This window comes from Siphateles boraxobius, unplaced genomic scaffold (assembly GCF_051911475.1).
Source record: "Siphateles boraxobius isolate OS27281-9 unplaced genomic scaffold, OSU_SipBor_1 65, whole genome shotgun sequence".
Taxonomy (NCBI): domain Eukaryota; kingdom Metazoa; phylum Chordata; class Actinopteri; order Cypriniformes; family Leuciscidae; genus Siphateles; species Siphateles boraxobius.
This window is the reverse complement of record NW_027509192.1, coordinates 7,427,191-7,435,983: the sequence shown is the minus strand read 5'-3', so window position 1 is coordinate 7,435,983 and position 8,793 is coordinate 7,427,191.

Sequence of the window (8,793 nt, the reverse complement as noted above, 5' to 3'; positions counted from 1 at the left end):
TGGCCCCCAGTGCTGCGTAAATCAGCGAGCCTCTCCACCCTATTACTCATGCCGAAAAGTCCCGCTATATCTCACAGAGACAGCGCTTAATCTCTGTCCTAGATTTGGTCCGAGTGCCCTTTGAAGGCGAGGTGGCTGCTTTGTGTAACTCCGGCACAGTCCACTTCCAATGGACTCTGGGTGCGTTTTTACTCGCCACTTCAAATCAAAAGAATAATTGGTTTTGAAATGGAGATCTTCAAATGGGGGCTGGCGAATGAAACTTTAGCACTGCACCAGCTTGAAATGACCGATGACTAGCAATCTTGTGTTTGATAGTTGTTGACCAGGGGACATAATGGGTTTGGGGTCAAAACAAATGATAGATAAAGCCTGCGATTCTGTTTTTATCTCAGTTTCTCTTTCTCTCTGTATGTGTACTTTCATTTTTCCCCCAGATGACTTAAAAAAAAACTCCTGCTAATCAGCGGCCTGTTTTTTGGCTCTGATACCACAAGATGAAAGAAACTCACACTCTCACTGAACTCTCTTGTCTGTGATCCTTCCAAACGCAGATAAAAGTTTGACTCCATGTCTTTAGTCTTGAAGTTTTAGGGGCATCTCAGGCCCATCAAAACTCTCAAAAGGAGCGTTAGTTTGATGTAGACATGCAGCGGTTGAAGAATGTCTCCAAAATAAGGCGCGTGTTGATGCGCGACAGTCTTTTTCAATTTTATCTCCATCTTTCTCTAAGCGAGTATTCAAAAAGCCTTCTTGGAAAGCTTAAAGTGATTCCATCCATCCAGTGCCTTTTTCCCATAGAAGACAACCTTTTGTGATTTTCCAAAATAAACAAAAGCTCCTTCGCATTTAATATCGAGTAAGTGAGGTTTTAGGCTCAATATTCTATTGTGTATGTTAGATTAAGCTTCCATGTGATTTAAAGTAAGGCCTATGTTATATATTTTATTACATATTTCAAATAAATTCTGTTCTTTTGAACTTTCTATTCATCAAAGAATCCTGAAAAAAAGAGTGACAAAGGTTGACATTGGGCATGCTGAATCTCGTAAATCACAATTCAGTTCAATTCTCAACACTTTAACATTATTATACATTATTCACAAAAAAATACCAATCGATTAGAAACTACAAAAAGTGACGAGTTCAGGAGGAAAGAACGAGAGAAGGTCTACATCTGATTCTTGATAACACCTGGAGCTGCACCCTTCACCAGCTGGCCGTGCAGGACACCTTCATGACCCGAGCGGTGGTCGATCAGAGAGCCCGTTCATTCACAGGACAAGATAAGGAGAGAGGGAGTGATAAATTATTGGATAGACTCAGAGGTAAGATGAGCGAGGTGGATCCCTGACCCTCTGCCTCACATGTGCTTGTTTATCAGGGGGTCGGCGGCCATTATGGGATTAGATGTGGCTTGACGGTGAGGATGTGAGGGCTTTACCGTGGTGTAATTCTGACTATAGTTTGTCATTTAGGATGAACATCACCAGTCTCTGTCTTTCTTCATTGTTTTAAGTCATCCTCTCTCCTTTTGCTCTTTCTGATGATGTTTCTAGAGCTATAAGTCCCTGCCGTATTAGTAGAGGCACAGCACAATAAATATTTTATGAAAAGCATTCTGAAGAATAACCACGAGATAAAACAACTACTCTAATGAAAACATGTTTATCAGGCATTAGGAAAGGTCACAACGTGATTTTGATTAAAGTATGGTTTCCATGAAAAGCATTCTAAAATAGCTCAGACTCTAAAATCGAATTGGATGGGTTACATTTTGACGTCATAGTAAAACAGCCTATAAAAATAGGTTATTTTTTCTATTCTTTTTAACTTTAACTAAAAACGTATTTGAAATATGTTTTAAAAAATGAAGCCAAAATCACCCAAACTTGTGACCTATGGAATTATATCATTATTACTGGAATGTCTTGAAACATTTATATATTATCATTATAACTTTTTTTGCGCTCTATATTCATACCTATGACCACACATCGATTCAATTCTATTTTTAAATTCATTTGGCAAATATAAACAGCCTACAGTTAGGCTTGTGAACTATTCGCTAAATAACTTGCTGGAATATTATTAATAAATGTGATTATTTAGTGAACATTTGTGTCGTTTATCGTAGTACTGTTTCTAAAACCAATAAGCCACTTTGTTACAGTACTGTAAGAACCAAGATTCAATGTTATTTTAGTATTACTTATGCTATTATAGTATTCATTCATTTCCTAAATTCGCTTACAATTTTTGTATTCACTATTTTCAATTTTAATTTTTTAGTCATTTTGTTAGGTTCTTTTGTTATTAAAATTATTATTATTATTTTTAATATTTCTATTTAGCTTTATTTTTACAAAAGCATTACTTTATTATCAGTTTCCTTCCCCCAACAACTAGTGCATGCTCCAGTAAACCAAAAAAGTGTATCCAAAAGTCAGAGATAACATCCAGAGTTCACAGAAGCAGTATGTGGAAGTGTGTGTGTGTGTGTGTGTGTGTATTAAAAGCCGCAGCTGATCCAGGCCTCTGGGGTGATGTTGTAATGCTGGTGGCTGATATTCTGGATGTTGAGATCCTGGTACGGCTCTCTAGAGACTGCATTCCATCAGTCACGGTGCAGATTTTCTCCTTCACCTTTCTCTCGCTCTCACACACAGAGGCACACTCTTTTTCTTTGTTGTGCAATAGCTCTCCAGTATCCTGGCACTGTCATCAGTCATACCTCTGCATTTCCTCAAGGCCTGTACAGTAATGAGAGTGAGATACGCTCCTTCCTGGACTTTCTGTGTGGGAGTGTGTGTTCAAGGCTGAATTTTCACCAATTATAGATTCACATTCATTCCTTTATTTAAAATGGTGTGAATCCCAATCTTGTATTCAGAATGATCAACCTCTTATTTAATACTTAACTAAAATGACGAACCCAAATCGTGTCCAAAATGGTTCCGCTGTTAAATAGGAGAAGCAGTGATGCGACACATAGCTGATATATTTGCTTGAAAGTTTGCAATGTTAAGCTCGGGCTCAGACTCTGTAAACGCACCAGACCATAAACTCGGTGGGCCAAATGTTCAAGAAGCCTGTTTAGGAAAGAAAAGACTACGCAGCTCCCGTTTCATGCTGACTTTAAACTCACCGCACATTTAATTATTTGTATTCATTATTTTTCCTAACCAGAGACCCATTTTCGCAACCCATCAGTTGAGAACCACTGCTTTAAAGTGGCGAGAAACTAAAACAGTTACCAAAACCTATAATGTAACCTCTGACCTTTGTTAATCCAACATATATTATGAACTTAGTTCCAGTTTACTGAGGTTTTCTCCTAACTTTTACAGCCACTAAAACGGATTGACATAAGAAAGCAAACACAACCCGCATGACGAACAGTGTGGCAGGAGTCTGTTCTTCAGCTGCAGCCCTAGAGGCCAAGAGGTTGCTCTCCTCACTCTCTAACTGACACTTATCTCTGGAGAAAACAGAGGACAGGTTGTTCAGTGAAACCATCTACTGTCCACACGTGTAACTGCTCTTCAAACACCACTATAATTCACTCAAGGATGTAGAAGTGGACAATGAAGGAACCAGCCTTGATTTAGACCCCTCTTAAAATTCTGTGTTTTAGGAGATGGGAAGTTTCAGCACGAGTGGCTGGTGTTTCTCAATGCCAGATCGGCATGTGTTAAATGAAGTAGTCATTGAAGAGGAATCTTCAAATTGGCATACAGCTCTGGACGATTCACCAGTTTAGAGAAACTTGAGATGAAACTCAAAACTGTTATTGCTCGATATGTTTGTCCATGTGGAATATCCCTTTTGACAAGGTATTATAACTAATTATAATATATTAATGTCCCACATTGCACAGAAAAACATGATGAATCATCTATCTTAATCTAATACTAAACTTCACCATCTTTTTGTCTTCTGTAACTCGAAAGCCCCATCAGTGTCATCATCATCATAAAATAAAATGGCCATTATTTCAATGATTAACTTTGTAATACTGAAAAATGTATAACTTTGTTTATAAAAAAACAATAAAATGATTAGTATTATTGAAAAAAATCTGTCTAATTCTTAAATAATAATAATAATAATAATAAAAATTGTATTAATCAATTATAATATAATATAATGTATAATATTAATAATAATAACAAACAAAATTGAGTGTTATTCTTAAATAATAATAAAATTGCATTAATCATATAATTTAAATATAATGATAATAATCATTATTATTATTTATTAACACCCAATTTTGTTTTTAATTAAAGTAATAATAATAATTAAATAATTATTATTGTTATTATTATTATTATTATTACAAACTTGGATGATAATAATAATATTTATTATTATTATAAATTGTAATATTAAAATAATAAAAACAACAACAACAACATTGGGTCAGATCAAATAATTTAATGAATATTAAAGTATCTTCTAAACAGTAAAAGGACTAGAAGGAAAGAGGGAAAATGTAATAAGTCACAGATAGTATTTTAAGACAGCAGAGGTAATGAGTAAGAGGTCTGCATGCTTGAAACCTCTCTGAAATACCTCTGGGAACTCAGTGCCCAAAGTAAATAAAGGATATTGAGTTCCTCCAGCACTCCCAGTAGCAGCTAAAGTTCATTATGATCTCCCCTCGTTTGTCATGGCTAATTTGGGAAAGGGAACAATTCTTAGATTAACAGGGTAAACAATGGCCTTATCGAGATGTTGAAACTCGGAAAAGGCATTTCCACAAAGCGATAGCATCTTGCACAAATATGATGATTTGCACTGAAAAAAAGAACTGTAGTTCACAAGGCCATTGGATGAATATCGCTGTGCAGCTGTTATTGATGGACGTTTGTTTGTGTTGCATGGAGACATTTCTGCCCACACTATGCTTTACAGTCATGAATCAAAGGACTAATTAACATTTAGTTTGTTTAAAGTTTCATGTAGCGTTTTGGCTTGTATTACAAATGCTCTCGTGGTTAACCGGTTTTGCTTATTAAGCTGTTCAGGTGGCTGTTATTTGTTGTAAAATAAAAATAAATAATAAAAAGTAATCTGAGAAGAAATAATGAGACTGAATGAGATTACCTGAGATTTAGGGAGAGAAATTATAATTACATATAAATATGTATTTAAATGAAATAATATTTACAATGTATTAAATAATATATAATAAAGTATACATTTATTTATAAATATTACATATGTCCATATACAATTTCTTAATAGTATATAGGCTACATATTTATTTACATATACATACTTTTTTAATAAAATAAAATTACATATGTATGTATGCATGCAACGGAGCAGTAACAATTATATATATATATATATATATATATATATATATATATATATATATATATATATCACACTGTATTTACAAATAAACTACAAAATTTATAAATAAAATGTATAAATATTAAATCATATATATAGGGCCTAATAAATATTAAATATATATATATATATATATATATATATATATATATATATTTAATATTTATTAGGCCCTATATATATGATTTAATATTTATACATTTTATTTATAAATTTTATTAGTTTATATATATACATATATATATATATATAAAATAAATACTAATACAAATAAAAACAAAAATATATAAGTAATAATAAAAAATATAAAATAATATTTATTGGATTATATTGAAATGTTAATTAATGTTAACAAATACACACAGTAGAGCCTATATAGTAAACATATTATTTGTGTGAAATAAAATATAAATATGTATTTATAAATAGCTATATATTTACTGATTTCTATTTTATAGTTGATAAACTGAATATAATAAAGTGACATATGAAAGGAAGGAAATGATGTCACACATGAATATGCCAGTAGTACTTCTTTTCAGAAACCCAATAAAACCCTCCCTGAGCAACTCAAATCTTTTACTTTTGCGTTTCGACTGGACAATAAGTTATCCAAACGAACATGAGGAAAATATAACCTTTTCACATGAGACATGTCAATGATATATTACTTGATGTAGGAAAATAAAACGATACGTATTTTATATGAGCTCAATTCCAGTCATACTACCTCAGTGTGTGGAGTGAAAGGGGGAAGAGCGCCTTCTACTGTCCGTTTACAGTACGACGAGGAGCTGAGAAAGGTGCATTTTATCTTGTTGTGGCAGGTCATTATGAGCTGTCTCTATGGAATGTGACCATAGTTCAGTCTCTCATGCCACAGATTGATGATGTAAGCTGCCAGACCTCAGCATGCTTTAAATGCATCACAGTCGTGCAGAAACACCTGGGTTTAAACAACAGACAATCGTGAATGGAGCAAAACTGTTGGCCTTGGTGCATTTAACCAAGCAAAACAAACATTTTCCTGTAAGTTAGACTGAGTATTATATTGTTATGAAGATTTTATTGTTTTATTTTGTGTCTATGTTGAAAAAGGGGTTGATCAAACAGACAAACCGAGTTTGGAGTCCACGAATGAGGTTTGTTTATTCAGCCTATAGTGAAAGTCAATGAGGATTCAGATGTCATTCATCAGGCCCATTAAAACAAACACACACACTATCACGCCCCCACCTAACACATGTCCTGAGCCCTAGTGACCACAGAGCAAACCTGAAAGGTCAAAGGTCATCTCTTGAGCTATTTATCTGATTTATGGTCTGTCCGAGGAAGCCTTATGGTGAAAGATGAACTCAAAACAAGAACGAGTGTCACAACAAACTGAAGTGTTAATGGCTAGATTTAGTGATGGTGAAGGGAGGAGGGCGGTAGTTAGTTAGGCTCTGATAAATGGACAGATTTTTATTTATTTATTTTGCTTAAGACTGCATGTATAGCAAAATGAATTCAATCAACCAAAAATGTAAATTAAGTTGTTCCAAATCCATTTGATACTTTTAACATTTATTTGTTAAATAATTGCATAATTTAGCATACCAAAGGTTGTCGAGCTAAAAATAAAAATTGATTTGTGGAATAGGAACAAGCTTTTCATAGACCTTGAATTCGGGGTTTTTTAAAATGGGTTCCAGGGAAGGGTTATTATAACTAAAAACTAAAACTATATATATACAAAAGAAAATCTGTTACTTTAAATAAAAGAAATGTTAAGAAACTGAAATAAAATTAATTTTTAAAATTTTAAGTTTATTTCAGCTAGTTGCATTCGGCAACATTACTCATTTACATTTAGTTTAACTTGAAGTACTAAATTAATTAAAATCAATAAATACAAATTAAAAACTATACGCTGTAAAAAAACTTGCTGCCTTAAGTACAATCATCCTGGATGTTTAAGTCATTTCAACTTAAATTACTTTAAACTGATTAAAAAAATTAGTTGAATCTTGTATAACTAAATAGGCTAAATTAAACAACTAAATACACAAAAACAGTGGAAAATGTATTAACTTATTTTGATGAGATAAAGTAATAAAAACATGTGTTGAGCATAACTTATTGATCATATCATTTTTACAGACATTTAAAAAAAAAACACAAAAACAGCAAAATTACTAAAACTTACTTTATTCAAATTAAAGTGAAAACAGAAAATCTAAAAGTAAAATCTAAATTAATTTAAAATATTAACAAAAACTATATTAGTATATCAATGATACTAAAATAAAACTCTACTAAAACATTTTGGTAACACTTTACAATAAGGTTCATTATTTAACATTAGTTAACTACCTTAGTTAACATGAACTATAATGAACAATACTTCTTCAGCATTTATTAATCTTAGTTAATATTAATTTCAACATTTACTAAAACGTTATTACAATCAAAGGTTGTATTTGTTAACATTAGTTAATGCACTGTGAACTAACATGAACAAACAATGAACAGCTTTATTTTTATTAACTAACATTAACAAAGATTAATAAATACTGTAACAAATGTATTGCTCATTGTTAGTCCATGTTGGTTAATACATTAACTTATGTTAACTAATGAACCTTATTGTAAAGTGTTACCAACATTTTTAATTAAGAAAAAACATTAATTATATCACATTTAATGTGTTCCTCTCACAGTCTTTGCACATGGAAAATATATAAATGCCATTTTTAATAAAGGGGTCTCTTGCAAGGAGATAATTTCACTGTCCAAGTGTTTAAAACAAAACATTATTTAACCACATGGGGGCAGTATTAGTCTTTCATATCCGGGATTCGCATCAGCTCTCGTGAATGGTGCAGCAGTCTTCGGTCATAAAATAAGCACGTAGTGAGTGAATGTAGATCAAATATGCATGATGTGTATGGGCTTGCGTGTCAGTTAGTGTGCAGTTCAATAAATAGGTGAATTATTCAGGTGAAAAAAAGTCTTAAATTAAACATGGCCAAGAGAATCGTTTGGCTTGTCCTGCAAAAAAACAACAACAACAACAACAAAAAGAGATGAACATATGTGCTGAAACATATTTGATTTGATTATATGTGGGTATTTTCTAGGGGGTAAAACTAAGATGGATGCTTTTGGCACCATCATGCTACATGATTTAAATCAATTAAAATATATGCAGATTGCACATGTAGGAATAACCCTTGACAAACTGGCTTTAGTGTAGCCTTGTTTAAATAAAGCAGGCCCTGAGGATGCTCCAAATTGGATTACATGTCAGATAACCTTTGTCTTTTGAAATGAGAGAAACGTATCTATAGTGGCAAAATCCATGCCTGGCACGTTAGCAAGTCAAATGAGCCCATGGTGCATATGCTAATGACACTTTTGATTTGCTCATGTCCTGCTCTGCGT